Raw genomic sequence first — 17,918 nt, forward strand, 5'->3', positions numbered from 1 at the left:
TGGGTTATACCTTACTCCTATGACACATGCTTTTTTCTAATTTGCAGGACGTTAAACATATGAACAACATTATAAAAAATACATTATTGTTAGATTCAGATTTTTGTGTATAATATAATCTAAAGTGAGCACCTGTATAAGAAAATTACTTGTAATTGTATTGTTTTTTAAAATATCTTATTAATACGAAGTATAGTCAGATGTTTACTGAATTCATATACTTAGTTAATATTCCCATCAAAAAGGAGATTGTAGAAGCCAATCTTTCCAGAAAATTTGCTATTCCATTTTCTTAAAACACAAAAAAATCCTTTTATTAAACAGGTCTTTGCTAAAAGGAGCCTAAACCAATATTGTTAAGGTTTATGTGCAAATCTTTAATAAAACAGTATAATGAAGCGTATGTAATACTAAAAATATTTTGTTGTTTTAAGTATCATAATTTACATTCTAACTAAGACTTATTATTTTACCTTGTTATAATATCCAGCACGATAAAGGCAGCATAATAGAAGCACAACTATAAAAATGCCTATTATGATACCCAAGAGTAATATTAATAACTAATTTCATTATGGTGGTCCAGGAACGAGTGGTCAAAAGAGATATGAATTACGCTGAAAGTATAGAGGAGTTTATGAGGTTTGCCTTTATATAAATATCAGTAGGGAACATCCTTAACATGTGCAATGGAATAAGCACACCCCGGGCTATAATTTCCCATTTTAGGGTGTTTATTCAATGCAGTGATATAGGCACGACGCTGAATAAGAAGACCATGGAGCGAGGGGGTGCTAATTCATGCACATAATCATATCCCATATAACCCATCGTTCTTTATATATATATATTGTGTATATTCTTTATATATATATATATATATATATATATATATATATATATATGAATAGATATATATATATATAAAGAATATACACAATAAATATGTAGTTTTCTACCACTCTAAGGTCCACGTAGTAAAGGCGTCTGGGACAGAAAGGATTTTAGGGCAATACGTATATAGCTAAAAAGCTAAAAAAAAACACACACTCAACCTCACGTGAAGATTCATTGTAAGAATGCTTAAATTTGTTAAGTAACCTAGACTCATTAAACTGAAGTGAGGTAGAGATTTGTCATGTATTTTTAATACATTCAGTCTAACTGAATCTGTCGGGAATTTTGTCAGATTCAAATTGCAGAACTAAACCGGTATAAGGATTCAGCCAAGACGTATGGTATACTGATCGAGATGGCATGCTTGTGGCGTGTAAGGCTGTAGTAGAAGGTGCCTTCTGTTAATATAGAACTCAGAATGACAAGAACAGAAAGTATCAGTAGATTACAGACGACTGTAGTTTTCAGGTAACAAGAGTTAACTCCAGGTGGGATGTTACTCGAAATGATAAACGATTAAAAGTAGTAGAGTACTAAGTTGGCAGTCAACTTAACGCGATTATCTAGGCATCGGTAATCAATTTCCTCTCTTTATGTTTGAAAGTGATGCAAATAAGAGTAATTTTCCTTTGCTTTTGTTATTATATAACACGATTGAAATAATATAAGTTATATACATTGAATGGTTTTTGTTGCAAGGCTCAAATTATACGAAGTAAGTAGATCTAAATCAGTTTTCAGGTAAAAAAAAAAAAAAAAAAAAAAAAAAATAGTTTCATGCAGAATAACTAAAGCTTTGGGAAGGGGGGTTTTGTATGCGATCGGATGCACATGTTCATTGGTTTGAGGTACAAAGAGATAGGTGACATGTTAAATGAAAAGCCCATACTTGTCAGTTTGCTTGGGGAATTTCAAGTGATTTACAGGTGAATATTTTAGCTAGTTAGAGATGTGAAAACGCTAAAATTTCTATGTTTAACGTGCATAGCTGGATGATAGGTGTTATGAAAAATTCAAAGTTATTTAGGGACTTCAATTTGGAGAGTCTGTTTATTCTAAGTGCTCAATTTGTGCCATATGAGAGACGAACGACAAAGAAATTTCTAGGGTCACTCTTAAGTATTAGTAAACCATAACAGACCAATGATAGATATCACTTTTTAAAAGTTAAAGCAACATTTACTCTTTAAATTTACATTTAAATTTTTATAATTCTATTTTTACTTTTTGTATAGTGTTGGGTGAATATTGGAATAGTATATTTATATTTCAATTGATTGGTGAATAAAACAGAATATGATTGTAGGAACTACGATTCACTATTTGTATAAGCAATTTAGTAATACTTAGAAATTCGAAAACTAAGACAAATATAATAATATTGTACTGATAATATCATTACACATTTGAAAGACTGACCAAGTAACCGCAACGGAGCTTTTGCCCGCATTTTCAGTTTAAAATGTTTTCCTCTGTACCTGCCACTCAACGTCAGAGTTGTGTTGGTTAAGACTTTTGTGTTTCCTCACTTCAATCATTGCGTCATAGTGAAAAATGACGTGGCTGTTTGCCGTCACATTTATTTCCAGTATTGGACGTGCTGAACACGTTTCTTATTTCAAATAACTATTTCTCCTTAAATTTGAATGGTTACCTCAATATCACACCATCTATATTTTACTTAATAGTGTCCGACAATATTAGCTTCATATGAATTTTAATTGAGAAAAAACTTTAACTAATATAAAAACTACTGTTATTCATAATATTTTTCCATAAAAGTGGTCGTTCAAAAGTTTTAGAACCATACAAGAAAATTTAATCCTTCTATAAATTATAGTTAATAGCACATGTGAAATCAATCATTCTTTCATCTAAGCCAGAAGGAAAATTTAAACTCTTGGCGTTATTTAAAAGATTTCATTACGCTTGTCGTTTTAACAATTCCTATGTATTGCAGTAATCTGGTAAAATAATTCATACCTATTTCTTAATTATCTACAAACATACAAAGTTTAAAGTAACAATATAAATTGTTTTTGCAAATTAATTATGAATTATAGTTGATGGAAGATTTGAAAGGATAACAGGATTTCAATGCTTGTAATTAGTCATTTGTCTAGACACTAGTTTAAACTTAATATTTTATAGGATGTTTGTTCATAAAATTGAACTACGTTGTATCTTGCGCAATGAAAACAGTGTATAAAAGTGAAGAAACCAAATACTTACGTAAAGAAATTTTAAAAAATCCAATAGAGTATAGTCAAAGTATTATGCTAAGTTACGCTGTAAAATTAAACTAATCAAGATTGTATTATACAGCAACGAAACGTTTAACTACTACTACTACTACTACTACTATTACTACTATTTGACAAAGTGCTCTAAAAATTATGTAAAAGTTCATTTTTCATAACTACCTAAAGAGTATCTGCAGTAAATAACAGACAATTCGTAAAACAGTTACATTCAATCACTTAATGTTGTGATAACTTACTAAAATCTTATGGTCATGCATATTAAATAGCCGTGATGGACGCTAGCGACACGATTATTATAATGAAATGGGTTTAACAACTACCCGTAAAATTCGCGTTAACCCCGATGTAAAATAAACTTTATGCGTTAGGATAGGATGTATGAAAGACTAAAATTAATAGTTTCAAAGAGATTTCCCAGTTATGCTGGGCTTAGCTGTTATAGCTTGGGACACGTGTAATCTTTAATTAATCGTTAATTATTTCCCTGCAGATCATATTAAACAAGTAGAAAGCTGTTTCAGAATGTACCTTGTTTTTCACTTCTATCTGTCAGCTCCATTCTAACCAATTAGATTTTAAAACCCTCATTTTATTTCCCAAAGTGGGACAAGAATTTTCTAACCACAATTTCTGCTACCGAGGTGTATTTATATGTAACCAATGTTAGAAGGATTTGATATTGCCAACAGTTTTTTAACTAATATTTTTTTATAATATTCGCCTTTTTTAATTTCAAACACTACTCTTCACCTGTATTCTAATCATGTGGAACCATAAACATGTACTGTATTCCTGAGGATACTCAAATAATTCTAGAATATCTATATTGATTATAGCAAGAGGAATTTTTCATGATCACGTGGAGTTTTGTTTGAATTTTTGAAGGTCTTCTAGTAGCATTAAAGATTATTAAACACAGTGGTCAATACTATATCAAATAAACGGTTATCACCTTTTCAAGATATTAAAAATCTATTGAAAATTATTCCCTGCGCTATTTTGTGATACTAGCTATTACTAAATTTAATAAAACCTCGTTTACTTTAAATGGTGTGATTCCCTTCATATTCCTACATTTAGCTCTACCAACTGTTTTTTACCCTTTTAAATAACAGCTATGAACTATTAAGTTTTAGTAGATAGTTTTATTAACCAGAGATAGGCTATATATTTTGGAATGTTTTCAGGAAAAATTAAATAAAAACCACCAAATATGAGAGCCAAAATTCTACTATATCAAAACTTTCAAGCACGAACAGCCTTACTTTGAAATACGTCACGTTGGTAGGGAGGATATTTAAGCAGAATAGCTTAAGATGAAGACATAAATAATCGAGAATGGCTACCGGTGGTCAAGGTTTCAACTGATTAAAGATCCAATGAATGTGGTTTCAAGAAATTAAACGTTTTCAAACACAACGCAAGCCGTATTTCTTTAATCTTTAATAATTTATTTATGAAATTTTTACATGTTTAAGGGATACTAACATGTTTAAATAAACCTGTGTGTTTATAAATTTATTAACAGCAAATGTTTACACGCTTATTTTAAATTGCATTGTTTTTAATATAATAAAACCAAAACTAATTCTGATCCTATTATACATTGATATAATTTATCTTGTATAATTAGGTGTTCTTTCAACAATAGTGTAGATTACATTACTGTGTTTAATTATAATAAACGCTGTAAGTAACGAAAAAAGGGTGCACGAAAGTAAAAGAGGAAACAATTTAAATTAAAGGAAAGGCTTAGTTATAATAACTTTAACTCGTTTTATTTTAAAGGGTTTCTGTAAATAAGAATATAGGATTTACATCATCCATTCCATTTCTTTTGGTAATTTTTCAACTCATTATATATAATTTTAATGAAGGTGATCCTATGATGTAGTTATCCTTAAAAAGATAATAATTAAGGTCCTTGTTCATAGAGAATTCCTTCCTCTACGGCAAGAAGGCTTTTCAAGTGACCGTGCAGAATTAACACTATCATCATACTAATTTATATGTAGGTTGTATATACGTCTATTGCTGCTGCGATTATACACCTAACCCATAATAAACAACTCTTGCTCTTGTAAGCTATCTTCTCCTTTAAAGGGATAGTATTTAGTGGACCATAGAAGCCTCTGAGGGCCCTCATCGCCCCCGAAGTGAGTGATGCGTAAAAATGTACAATTCCAGCTAACCCAAAAACTTAAAAAAAACTAATCAGGTCCTTATTGCGAAATTCATTATCCTTCAAAATGCCAAAGATATTTTGGACATCGTACAACCAATCCTACAATCGTACAACGATATAACAGTTTTACATTGTTCTTGCATCATGTAGAGAGATGCTCAAGGCTGATTTCCTACGTTCAGCTCTAAAATACAACAATACAAATTGCTTATACTTCAATACAATAGGCTAAAAATTGTTAGGACTTCATTTCCTACGAGAGACACTCAGTCTCGATTTGCCCTGGTTGCTTTAAGGTCAAGCTTCACTAAGGCTCTTCAAGTAATTGATGTATTTGTTGGTTTCCACTGTAAAAAAATCTGCGTCTAAATAACGGAGAAGGAAGAAAAAAAGAAGCACACTTTTCGTTTCTCAAAACAGTAGCGCTTCATTAACTCAAAGTTCATGGCAATAATTAACTATATTCGGCACTTTTAACTCTACTCCTTAGACCGAAAGTATATTAAAAGGTCAAGAAGAAGATAATATTTGAATAAATGAGGCGTCTCAGACCTATATGTGATATTTTCTTGACAGGCAACAAGACAAACTCAAATGTGGGATCAAGAATACTCTTAAAAAGATCTAGATTACAAGAGCAGAATTAGGCCGCATATTATACGTATGCATTATATTATCTAAATCGATTGATATACACTGTATGGCAAAAGCAACTATATTACCGAAAAAATATAATTAATTTGAAACAAAAGTGCATCTAAGCTCGTAAAATAAATTATCGCCGATCACGAAGCCCATGACTAAAAGAATGACCGTAGTCTAATAGAATAGAACAGGAATTACATCTACTGTGCTGAAAAAACATTGCAATGATTATATACAGGTTATGAAAGTACGTAATCTCTGATTAAGCATTACATGTTGCTATGAACTGGATTTCTAGTGCTGGGGTAAGATAGATAAGATGGATATCTGTCAAGAATATGCCATTATTAAATTAATCGTGTCCGTGGGTCAGAAGCTGCTAACTTTCAAGATAATAAGTTTCATAATTGCTTGAGCTATAATATTTAAGGTTTAAATAACTATCTCCTCAGAAGGACAAATACTACCTAGATTGGGGGAGTATTATTTGTCCTTGATATATTTTGGGGTCCCCCACATTGCATGTAATCGACTTGTGGAAATAAAGTTTTGCTGGAAAAGTAAATGATATCTCAAAGTCTAATTTCTCTTCTAATCACGAGTTGAAATTTTAAATTTCATTACTTTAATAAGTGAGCAGCTCTCTGTACTATGAGTACATTGGCTATATTTCCACCTTACATTACTTGCAGTGAAGAAATTAAGAAAAGATTCTCCTACTATTTCCACACATTTTACAAATATAGTTACGTTATTCTTCCGATGAATAAAAATACGTTTAAAACACTAAAGTAATAGTGAATAGTGACATTTTCCATCATCATTTTTAATGAACGTATAACAAGTAGACATCAATCAGTCTATCCTATGCGTACTTCATTGAATTATTTTTATTTAACATGACAAATTAAACAATATTTTAATAAATTAAGTTAATATTTGTATTTAATGTAACTCCTCAGTTTTCTTTATTTCCAATAAGCAAGTCAAGGTTACCCCAAACACAATCAGGTGGAAAACATATCACAGTTTACGCAAGGTTCCTCAATGATTAGGGTTTCCCCAACGCTCTGTGTGACACTAGATTGATCAAGTACTGTTATATCTCTAACAAGTATTGAATAAACTAATCAAGTTCAGTTTACCTTTAATTTTCCAATACAATTACCTTATTCAAATTGCAATTCGATCTTTACTTTACCAGCTCAAATAATGTTTTTAATATAGTTATCTATATAAACTAACGTCTGTTATACCTCTTGATAAATTAATTGGCGGTTTGAAATAAATGCGTATTTTAAAATATAAGTAGGCACATTTTGTTTAATGTAAATATTACTAATATATTCTTATAAGTTTTGCATGTATGCAGTACCTCTAAAATTGTTCGAATTGCAAAAACATATTTAAAAGCAAAATGTTTTAAGTACTCAAAATAGTTTTTTTTATCGTGTATTTTATCGTGAACTTCCGTTTTATATTGAAGCAATATAACGTAGGCTATTAAGAAAGAAAATGAACTTTTTCAAGAATTTTGTAAAAACAATTTTTTTATATAATGTGTTTCAGACTCATTTACTAGTTCGTGGTGGTATAAAATTATTATGGGATGTAAACGAAATCAGTAATAAATATATAAAATTGTGATATAAATACAATAACCTAGTATTTCCCTAGGTTCATAAATATCGAAATTGTGATTTTTTAAGTTTGAACAACCAAAATTGAAAAGAAATATCGAGCCAAGCCAACGAAGTAGGCCGAGATATTAATAAGAAAAATGTGTACCTAGTTTCAAGTATTTTGGGCTTTTATGTTTGTTATCTTTAGCAAAATTCTCGTTATAAGTCGCCTATCGCTTAAAAATTTGCCTTATACAGCGCTCCGTGCCTAAAACCCACTAGCGTTCGAAAGTGGAGTGGAGTGGGTTATTTGTCAGTTCAGTAAAGCTATGCAGAACTTTTAGGTTAGTACTAAATGAGATTATGAATACGTTATATTTGTTACTATAATATCATAACGAAAACCACGTAACCTTCAATTAATAGTACTCCTTTGATACATAAATGTTTCATTTTACGTTTTAAACATTATTGTCAGCCACTTAGATGGCTCCGTTCTGGAAAAACTCTGGCGGTTGAAATATTGGCACTAAAATGAAATTTTCAGATAACAAGTGTTACCTGTATTTAAACACGTTAAAGCATAAATTTAAATACAATAAAACTGTTTTATGAAGTTTTAGTTACGATTTAAAATAAATACACATTAAATCAAGTAAATTTGCATAGTCTTAATTAAACCTAAAACTCCGTGATTATAAAGTATATTGTGTCTATATTTTGAAATATCTATATTGCAGTTTGCTTATCTTCCAATGAAGATTCTTTTAAAATTTATTACGATGTACAATTTATTATATTATTATAATAATTCCATTTTAAGATTCGTTTTTTAAACACCATAAAATATATTACTAAATGTTAATAAAAACACTACTTTTCAAATTTTTTATTTTTTGGACGAGGCCTTTCGAAACCAACCGTTTCATCTTCCGTGGCAACTGAAAAAAAAATTTAAAAAATAAACAATTTTGAAAAGTAGTGTTTTTATTAACATTTAGTAATATTAAAAAAAATTCCAATTGCTCCAAGAGTCTACAATCTACTATCAAATATAACAACAAAGTATCCTTATGACAGCTTATTTTAACTTTAGTTACTGTATTTTTTCATAACTAAAGGGCTACATTTTTACATACATTTGGAGCTTAAATATGAAAGTTTTAAATCATAACGTGTAAAATATTCTTTTAAAAGAGTAATACTACATACAACTTGAAAATAGAACATAGAAATTTATACAAACAGCCTGGTAATATTATGTATGTAGATTTTTCTGAGAGCTATAAAATATAGTAGTAGTGCCTGCTTGAGTTTATTTTAATCAAAACTACTGCGCAACTGACAAACATTGACATACAACCATGCCGAATTAATCGAACGTTTCATATCGGCCAGTAAACGAGGTCAGCTTTTATTTAAGTAAAATATGGAGAATGAAACTTATATACCTGTCATTGGTTAAATTTGTCTTACATATCACGAAGGTCAAATTATATCATTATCTTACGACGTAAATTTCTCATTTTTATATAGTCCAGTTAATGGACTATATAAAACTATTAGTTATCTCAATGTGTTAAAATAGTCCTTCTCTCGGTTCCGACTCCTGATTTCAGGATAGTAGATGGTTGTCAATACGTAATTACAAAACAATCTAGCAGGACCCAGTTATTCTGATTCTACTGGATGGGATGGAAATAAATCATAAATTTAGTAAATATATTGGGCATTATACGAGGTAGGCTGAAAAGTAGAACGCTAACACGCATGCTTGAAGAACGCTAACGAAAAAAAGGAACATCGGGTAGAAAGTAAAGTACAATTCCTAAGATTCAAGTATGCGGACGAGCGTTGTCGTGGTGTAAGATTATTGGCTCGAGGCTGCCTCTAACACGACAAACTCGACGTCGGAGGTGTTTTAGAGTCTCTATGTACCGAAAAGAATTTACTGTCGCACCTTGTTCCAGATAATCGGTCACATAAACTCGATGAGCATCCAAAAACACATTCAAAAGGATTTTTTTGGGGATGGATGTGTTTTGAAATTTTTCGTCGCAGGAGAACCCAAATTTCGATATTCAGTAATTTGTCTTTTCTCTTTTAGATCTTAATGGTGCATTACTCGTTCCACGTCACGAAATTCAAACTTTAAGAAGTTAGAACACTATACAATAATTATATGTTTTGAGTTAGTTTTTAATTGTAGATCATACATATAGTAGATAGTAGTCAAAAATTAAAAAGTACTCTTGTGATAAAAAAATGTTTAAAGACTATTTTTAAAACATAAATATTACGCTTAATTTATTATCAAGAAAGAAGTGGGTCATGTAATTGTTTGTATTATGATGAAACTGTTGAATAGATAAGGTAAACATAAGTGTAGGTCAAGTTGTAATGTATTTGGTGTGATAATGAAAGTACACAAATTATTTGAGTGTAATTATTCATCAAATGAGAGAATTCGGAAAGCTGTATTTTACACATCAGCTGTATTGACAGTACTGTCATTTAATGACATGTCAAAACCTGATACGTTGATGCCTTCGTTTTGAGCGATTTTAGTTATAATTGTTCGGTGGTAACTACTATAATGTGTCTGTTAAATATTACTGTCATCTGTCAATTAGCAGCAACATTCTAAACATATAACTTATTTAAAAATAATTGGTGGAAACTAGATGGATAGTGTAGTAAAACCTCGCTTTTTCCGGCTTAATTGGAATTTGAAGTGATAATGTACTATAAGCGGGATGAAAACGAAATATTAACTGAAATACAATAGATGTCTAATAATAACAAATTTAAAGTAAAATAAAGTAAATATATTATTTCTTCTTAAAGGAAATAGTTATAGAGAACACTAATAATATATAACGAATAAACATAAATATTATTTTGTTGTCTAGTAAAAATAATTCGATTAATCTCTTTTGCGTAGTTTTTTTTACTCTGCATTTGGTGCAAATTCAACTAGATTTAAATTTTTCATGAAGCATGTGTCAAATTTCATCTCTTAAGGACATTTTGAGATTGTCAGAAGGAAATATAATTCTTCTAAGAGTTTAACTCTACTTCAACTCCTCCAGGTTGCAACCCAATTTTAACCCTATTTGAATTTCCAACCCCATTTGGAAATTGGATAAATTGTGATGAGTGAGTGAGTGGGGGATTTGCCTTTAATATACAGTGATAATGGGTAACAGTCATAGATTGATAAAAATACATAATAGAAATACACGGCACACCGAATGGCGTAACAGGTTTCGCTAATACTTCCAGCATAATTTCAGGTGTACTATGTGATTCCATTTTTCAGCAGACAAATAATATATTGTGCCAACCTACATAATGATAGGTTTAAGTATCGCTCAGTTGAAACTTATTATGTGAATTGTCTATTTATGGTTGGATGGCGCTGAATTAACGTCATTTACGTGTCTTATAGTTGGTTTAAATTTGTCAATATAAGGAAATAAATTTTGTGAAAAATTTGCATTTCATATTTTTAACCTCTTCATTAACGAAACATTTAAACTCCACCAAAATTAGTGCAGCTGGTTATATTAATATATGAGGCAACTGTAGCCTCTGCCTCTGTTATCTCAGAAATGACGTCTCGGCAGTTATATCTTTCACCAAAAAGTAAGAGTTCAATTAATGTTTTTTTCAAAATTACAATTATATTTCCGATGAAACGTTCAAGTAATACGATAAATTAATTGTCTATTCACTAACAGTTTCAACTATGTTAAATCGTTGCCTCCATATGTGGAATAATGAACATAAATAGTCAAGTCCTTCATAACATACACATGTTGGCACTAAAAATCCAGTTTAATTGCTTCTTTAAAACAGTAAACCCTCAATAAATTGTGTTATGTCTTTCCTCATAGCCATGATCAAGTCATGTATCATGAGTTTAAATGCAACGTGCTTGTTTGTGAATGTGCGCCTGTGCTAGTTGTGCATGCGTGCATGTCATACATGCAACGAGGGTACACTTAAAATTTGTTATGTCCGTAAATAAGAAATAATAATTATCCTTTATTTATAAAATTTAATTATATATTATATTCAATGATTATAATTGATCAAAAATGTTGTCTATACTTTTTGTTCTAGATAATGCTTTATTTGTTCTAATATTATTCTTAAAAGTTATAGTCATTTTACCTGTATAAATCTATTTTAACATTGATTGTACTTCCAACTGTGCACCACCACTTTAAGCCCGTGTGGGTGGTGGAACCATTAATGTAAATGTATTTTCATTTCATTATTTTAGTTTAGTAATAATGAATACATCAACTATTTTTAACGGTTTTATATTTTAAAACTTTACTAGAAAACAATCCAGCCCGTTTTTACATACAATCCTAGCACCTACTTATGTTTTATTTTTAGCTGTAAGAAATTGCAATATTAGTTACTAATAGCTTGTAAATGTGTAGGGGCATGGGAACGAAATCTTATTGCAGTGAAGAGAAATTTAATTACTGTTTCTTGCCATGACCAAATGGATTGTCTTATTAGCTTTAAACTTTGAACGTAAGATACTATTTTGAAATAGTAAGACATTTACGGATAATTTTATAATAGTATGAGCGTGTTTTAAACGTTTTAGCGGTGAATGAAATACTATTCTATGTTTTAAGTTTATTTTTCATTTCAAGTTTACCTGAAGTAGAGATTAGATTGCAGATCTCGAAACGTAGTGTTACTGATTTTTTGTTTCACTGAACTATTGCAAATGACCGGAAAATCCTTTTTTTCACAAATTATTCAACCCACAACAGGGCAATTTAACGTACGTGGAACTTGCAAGAATCAGGTTACGTTTTTGGAACGACTCTACCGCATTGGTCCCAGTGGTGCCATGAAGGAGTTTCTCCAGGCCTGGCCACACACGTGCTTCACAGCAATCTTGGTGGCTCATTTTCTTTCGCATACTCGGAGAAACCCAGCTTTACCACAATTATTTAGCTCATTTATCTTCATTGTTTACTGGATGTCTTCACCCACATCACCCTTTCCTATGTTGGATCCCATGAAGTCTCGGTATGTTCGTCTATGCCAAAGAACAATGACCAGGGTAGTGATGGAAGTATTTGGCGTCACAATGGCAGGTCAAATGAAGTTTACTTCACTGTTTTATATTTATATTTTACAAATCTATTTCATAGTTGAACTATAAATATTGTCATATATTCACGAATATGGCCACTGTTCATTCTTAACTCATCTATCCAAAACTTAGAATGGCATTCTACAAGTAATTAGCACCTTTAAATTCGTTGACAGGGCTAATTGGCCCAGTGGGTTAGAGGCCAGGGCTAATGAATACCATAGGCGCATTGTTATTGGATTTATGTTAATAAAAATATAATTTACGTTCTATTTAAAGATGACTTTCTTCGATGGGATTTCTAAACGTTTTTGAGACAAAAGGTTTAGGACTAGGCTTAGTTCATATTATCATACTTCTATAAATGCTTTGCGTTATTGTATTAAACAAAACTTCTATGACATAAATATTAATCAACCATGGTTGTACAGATCCCTTTGGAAATAGCCCTAAGACTACTTATCTAGACAGGTAAAATTACTTTTTAAAGCGCTTTTACAGTCAAACGGTAATAGAAAATATAGACGCATATATTTTATCAAACAATATAATATTTTTATACTATATATGAGAAGTCTATAAGCAGGAATCAATACAGAAGGACAACACATTAGAGTAAAACACGAAAAACCAATGTCATTGTTGTTTTTACATTCTGACGTCATAGTTGTGTTGTCAATATCTCCAACCACTCTGAAAGTACAATGAGTTGTATGTACAAAGGACAATAATACCATAGTTATGTGTATACATTTGATTAAAAAATAATATGTTTTTGTTTTAGAAACCCTTAAATTTTGTTATTATTGAATAAAATATACGTTTTCAGTTAACATTAAAAGTTTTTGCATCGTAAAATATGCACTACTGCCTTGCGTATTGCGCTGTACTGCCTTGTCTTTTTTGAAGCTATATTGTATAAAATATTGAATTTTGGACTTGCTTTTGATCTAGAGCTAATCTTGTCAGCAACCAATTAAATCTACTGGAATTTAATACAAAAGTAAATATTTTCCATATATTACAATAAAGTTTTTATTTTGCTGTCCATTATGTTATTAGAAATTAAAAATTTTGGTATTTAATGTAACGTATATATGACGAAAAGTAAGAAAAGATTTAATATAATTTTATGTAAACGTACACTTTGGATTATATTTAATGTTTCCCCATCAAAATTTATTACGTTATTCACCGCAATTTAATAAATGAATGTCGCTGTCCTATAATCTTTTTAAAATTAAAAGGTCTAGATATTTAGACTTTTGAAAATGAGGCCTTGAAGATGGAAAGAAATACTAATGAGAGAAATATTAGTATTTGCTTTGGAAAATTTACGCTTTAAGTGCTTTGCAAAGTAATTTATTTCTGTGTTATTCAGGTATAGCGAAACGACCCCAGATTCAAGCGAGGATGTCCGTTACATTAAGCCTTAGTATCGGAATATTCATAAAATAAATGGTGGGTTATTGGCAATAATATGCATAAGTATTACCTAATACTACTGCCAGAAACAGAATCTAATTGAGGACGAATGTACCATTGTTAGTCGGTATCTACAAGAAGAGCTCGTGTCTTCTTTCCCGAAGTGATGGAGCATAGCTATTCCATTTACTGTCCCAAGATAGGAAATGGAATAAGATACCTAATTCAGTAACAAAAAACACCTTCGTTTGATACTCCAGGATTCAGTAGATATAGACCCACGCGCAGGATAGTAATTTTTTCCTCGTACATGATTACTAATTTCTTGGTATACAAATATATTTGAAAAGGTTTTTCACTAGTCATTCGATTTGGTCAGTATAATTTCCACTGTATTATTGTCATAAAAATGTCATAAGGTTGTGGGCCACCGCAGTGTCTTTGGTTTGCAAAAACTGTTTATAGTAATGATAAAGCACATCTAAAAAACAAAAGCTGTTATGTTATCGACATATTTTGAAAGTCTTAACATTTGTGGATAAAAAGTCTCCAAAAATAGGATTATAACCTGAAATTATCATTTCTGCCACCTTGTCTAAAATATAAGGTGTATTTGCTTAACGTCAATAATCATATTGAAATCTGAAAGTGATATTCTAATTATAGCTTTTAAATACTTTTGGCACTGATGTGGTTTCCATACTGAGCAGGAAAAAAGTCTTTCAAAAAAACTGTGTTGCCAGAGCCTTATTTTGGATGAGCACAATCAAGTAAAGGTATTAACAGATATTATAGCCTATTGAAAGGATGATCGATTTAAAAAAAGGGATTTTATGATGACATTAACGGAAAATGTCTGAAACATGTATGGAGAACGTACTCGCTCGATACGAAGATGGCATCTCTGTAGCTATAACTGGGTGGATTCCCGATGTGGAACCATAGTCATTATTAACCAGTTTGTAAAGAACAAACAAACTCTAGCAATGTAATGACCAAGACCGACACTTTCATAAGAATTACCTCTTAACCGAGTATGAATATATACTCTTTATAAAACACACACACACACACACACACACACACACACACACACACTATATATATATATATATATATATATAAAACAGACTTAGAAAGAACGATGAACTGGAATAATAAGGCTTTTTCCTTCTGTAGAAGGTAGAAAGCAGATTATTCGTTATTGCTATTGTTCACACCTTGCTACCCTCTGTAGTCCGATAAATAGTCTCTGATAAATGGTTCAGCATCGCTACTTATCTAAAATAGGTTTGTGAAATTTAAAATCAGAAGAAATTTAATGAGGTATTAGTGTTCCTCTGATGGAATTAATCACAACAAAATTACTGTGCGGAATTATTGTAGTTAGTGCTCTTCTGAAGAAATGTGTAAAGCAGCAATTTGTATTTAGATATTTAGTTTTTAATTTTAAATCCTCATTTTAAATAGTTTGCAAATTAAAAAAAAAATCTGTGATCATTATTTTTAAACGCAGTTTCTTCCCAACCTGTTATCTGTAATTATCTTAGTATTTATTTAAATACATTATTTTTAATAACAATCTCAGTATTTATTTAAATACATCACTTCAGATTAAAACGTATGCAATATCATTAAATAAGGCACATTACACTGATAGGATCCTACTGCCATAAGGAATTTAAATATATTAGTAATTTCATTATTTATTGAAATTCGATAGAAAGCTATGTGATATATCTATAACATATTTTGCATATGCGTATTTAATAAAGAAATATTAATAGTTATCTGTTATCTATTGTTTGAAAGTTATCGTTAATAATTAAACAACCAAAAATGATATTTTTGAAAGATCGAAACTATTTCTATGATTCTCAACAGAGTTTAAGTCCTAGTTTCAACAAGGAAATGAAATGACAGCTTCGCAATTTTCCTGTTCTTTAATTTTTTATACGCTGCATTGATCTCAAAGTTTTTTAAACTCCCATCTACGTCTTTAATGTTCAAAACATTTAACACATTTTATTGATTTAAAGAGCCAGTTAAAGGACAATTGTTACGTTTAAATTTTGTCGTTTGACAGCAAAACCATATGTTTAACTGTGGTAACCACTTTTTAAATTTTAATTACATCTGTAGTGTCTAGAAGATATGAATATAGTAAACTTTCAACATTTTCGTTGTTGAGTACAGAGTACGTAAATATCTAGGTAAGACACTTAGAAATTTTAGTAAAAATTTTTAACTGCATGGCTTAGAAAATGCAGTTCCTGTTATCCTAATATCAATAGCAAAGTTACTGTCTAACTTTTAATGTTGATGCAAAGGCTGTTATTAAACCCATCTTAGTTGTCATTTGACAAAAGTAGGCTTCTCTGTCCTGTGTATGTATATATTGTCTTGATTGCAGAAATAAAACAAAATCAAGTATAGCAAAAACATATACTAAGACAGGAGTAAATTATAATGGCAACAAATACTCACTTTTCAACACATTTTCTTAATTGTGGAAACGAGATGAAATAACATTATTGGCATCGGAAATATAAGTCACTTGAACCAGAGAAATTCATGTATGTGTAAAGCCTACAAAATTATGTGCAAAGACTAGAGTAATTGCGACTGTAAATTTAAATTAATAATTGCTGTATGAGAATTTTATTTGTTTTGTAAAATTCTTTGAAATCTTTTTCCTTTCATTTCCTCTCATATTAAAAAAAAAAATATTTTATCAACGATAATGAATTGATATTATTGATGTTGAAAAACATACTCACCTTATGAAGCTAAACTGTTTCTTGATTTAAAATGTAGTAAATGAGGATTATAGTTAAAGAACAAAAACACCAGAAACATCCCTTACCAACACACGGCGAGTACATTGTAACGATCTACGTGATTATTTCTTCATCGGTGTAAGAGCTCAAGCCTGTGGAAAAACACTTACTTTTTTCTTATCGTACACATATCTGTTTTAATCATATTTCATGTACACATATGATTTTGAATCATGTGACATATTGGACACGTATGATTCATTCATTAGTCCAATCAATTATTAAGCTTGTTAGTAAAACGCTGATGGTGACATACAAATATAGCCTACAGTAATTACCGCATATGATCTAAATTGGCTATAAGATCGCTCTCATAATCCAAGAAAGCAATTCCAATACAGATATTTAATCTTTTCCTTCACATTTTAATAAACAAATTTCTTAAATATAATTGTATTTTATGTAAAGTTTCCAGATTCCAAAAAGATACACATAAAAATACAGCGTAAATAACTACCCACATATTTGTTTTCATATATATTTTTTCTCGACAATATCTTTGGTACCACGTTATTCTTCGTAGTGTACAAACTCATACGTTATCAATTTAAATGAAAGCATATTTAGATCTGATGTGGGTTTAAAAAGTGCATTTTTAAAATGCACGAAATTACACTTAATATTTATTATTTTTATATTATTATTAATTTATTTTTTAATTTAATGATTTTGAAACGGCTAATTCGTTTTTAAATTACTTATAAGCAATCTAGTATTAAAGCTCATCAATGATAAAATAAACCTGCTTTTCACACCTGATTTTAGTAGTGTAGGTAAAGATATATTACTTGATTTTTAAAACGGATATTTATAGTTTTTTCTGACCCATTCATTTGAAAATTTCATTCTCACTTCTCAATAAAAACTAGGTGGGTTCCCAAGTAGCATATTTAAATTAAAGGAAATATG

This window comes from Homalodisca vitripennis, chromosome 5, assembly GCF_021130785.1.
Source record: "Homalodisca vitripennis isolate AUS2020 chromosome 5, UT_GWSS_2.1, whole genome shotgun sequence".
NCBI lineage: Eukaryota > Metazoa > Arthropoda > Insecta > Hemiptera > Cicadellidae > Homalodisca > Homalodisca vitripennis.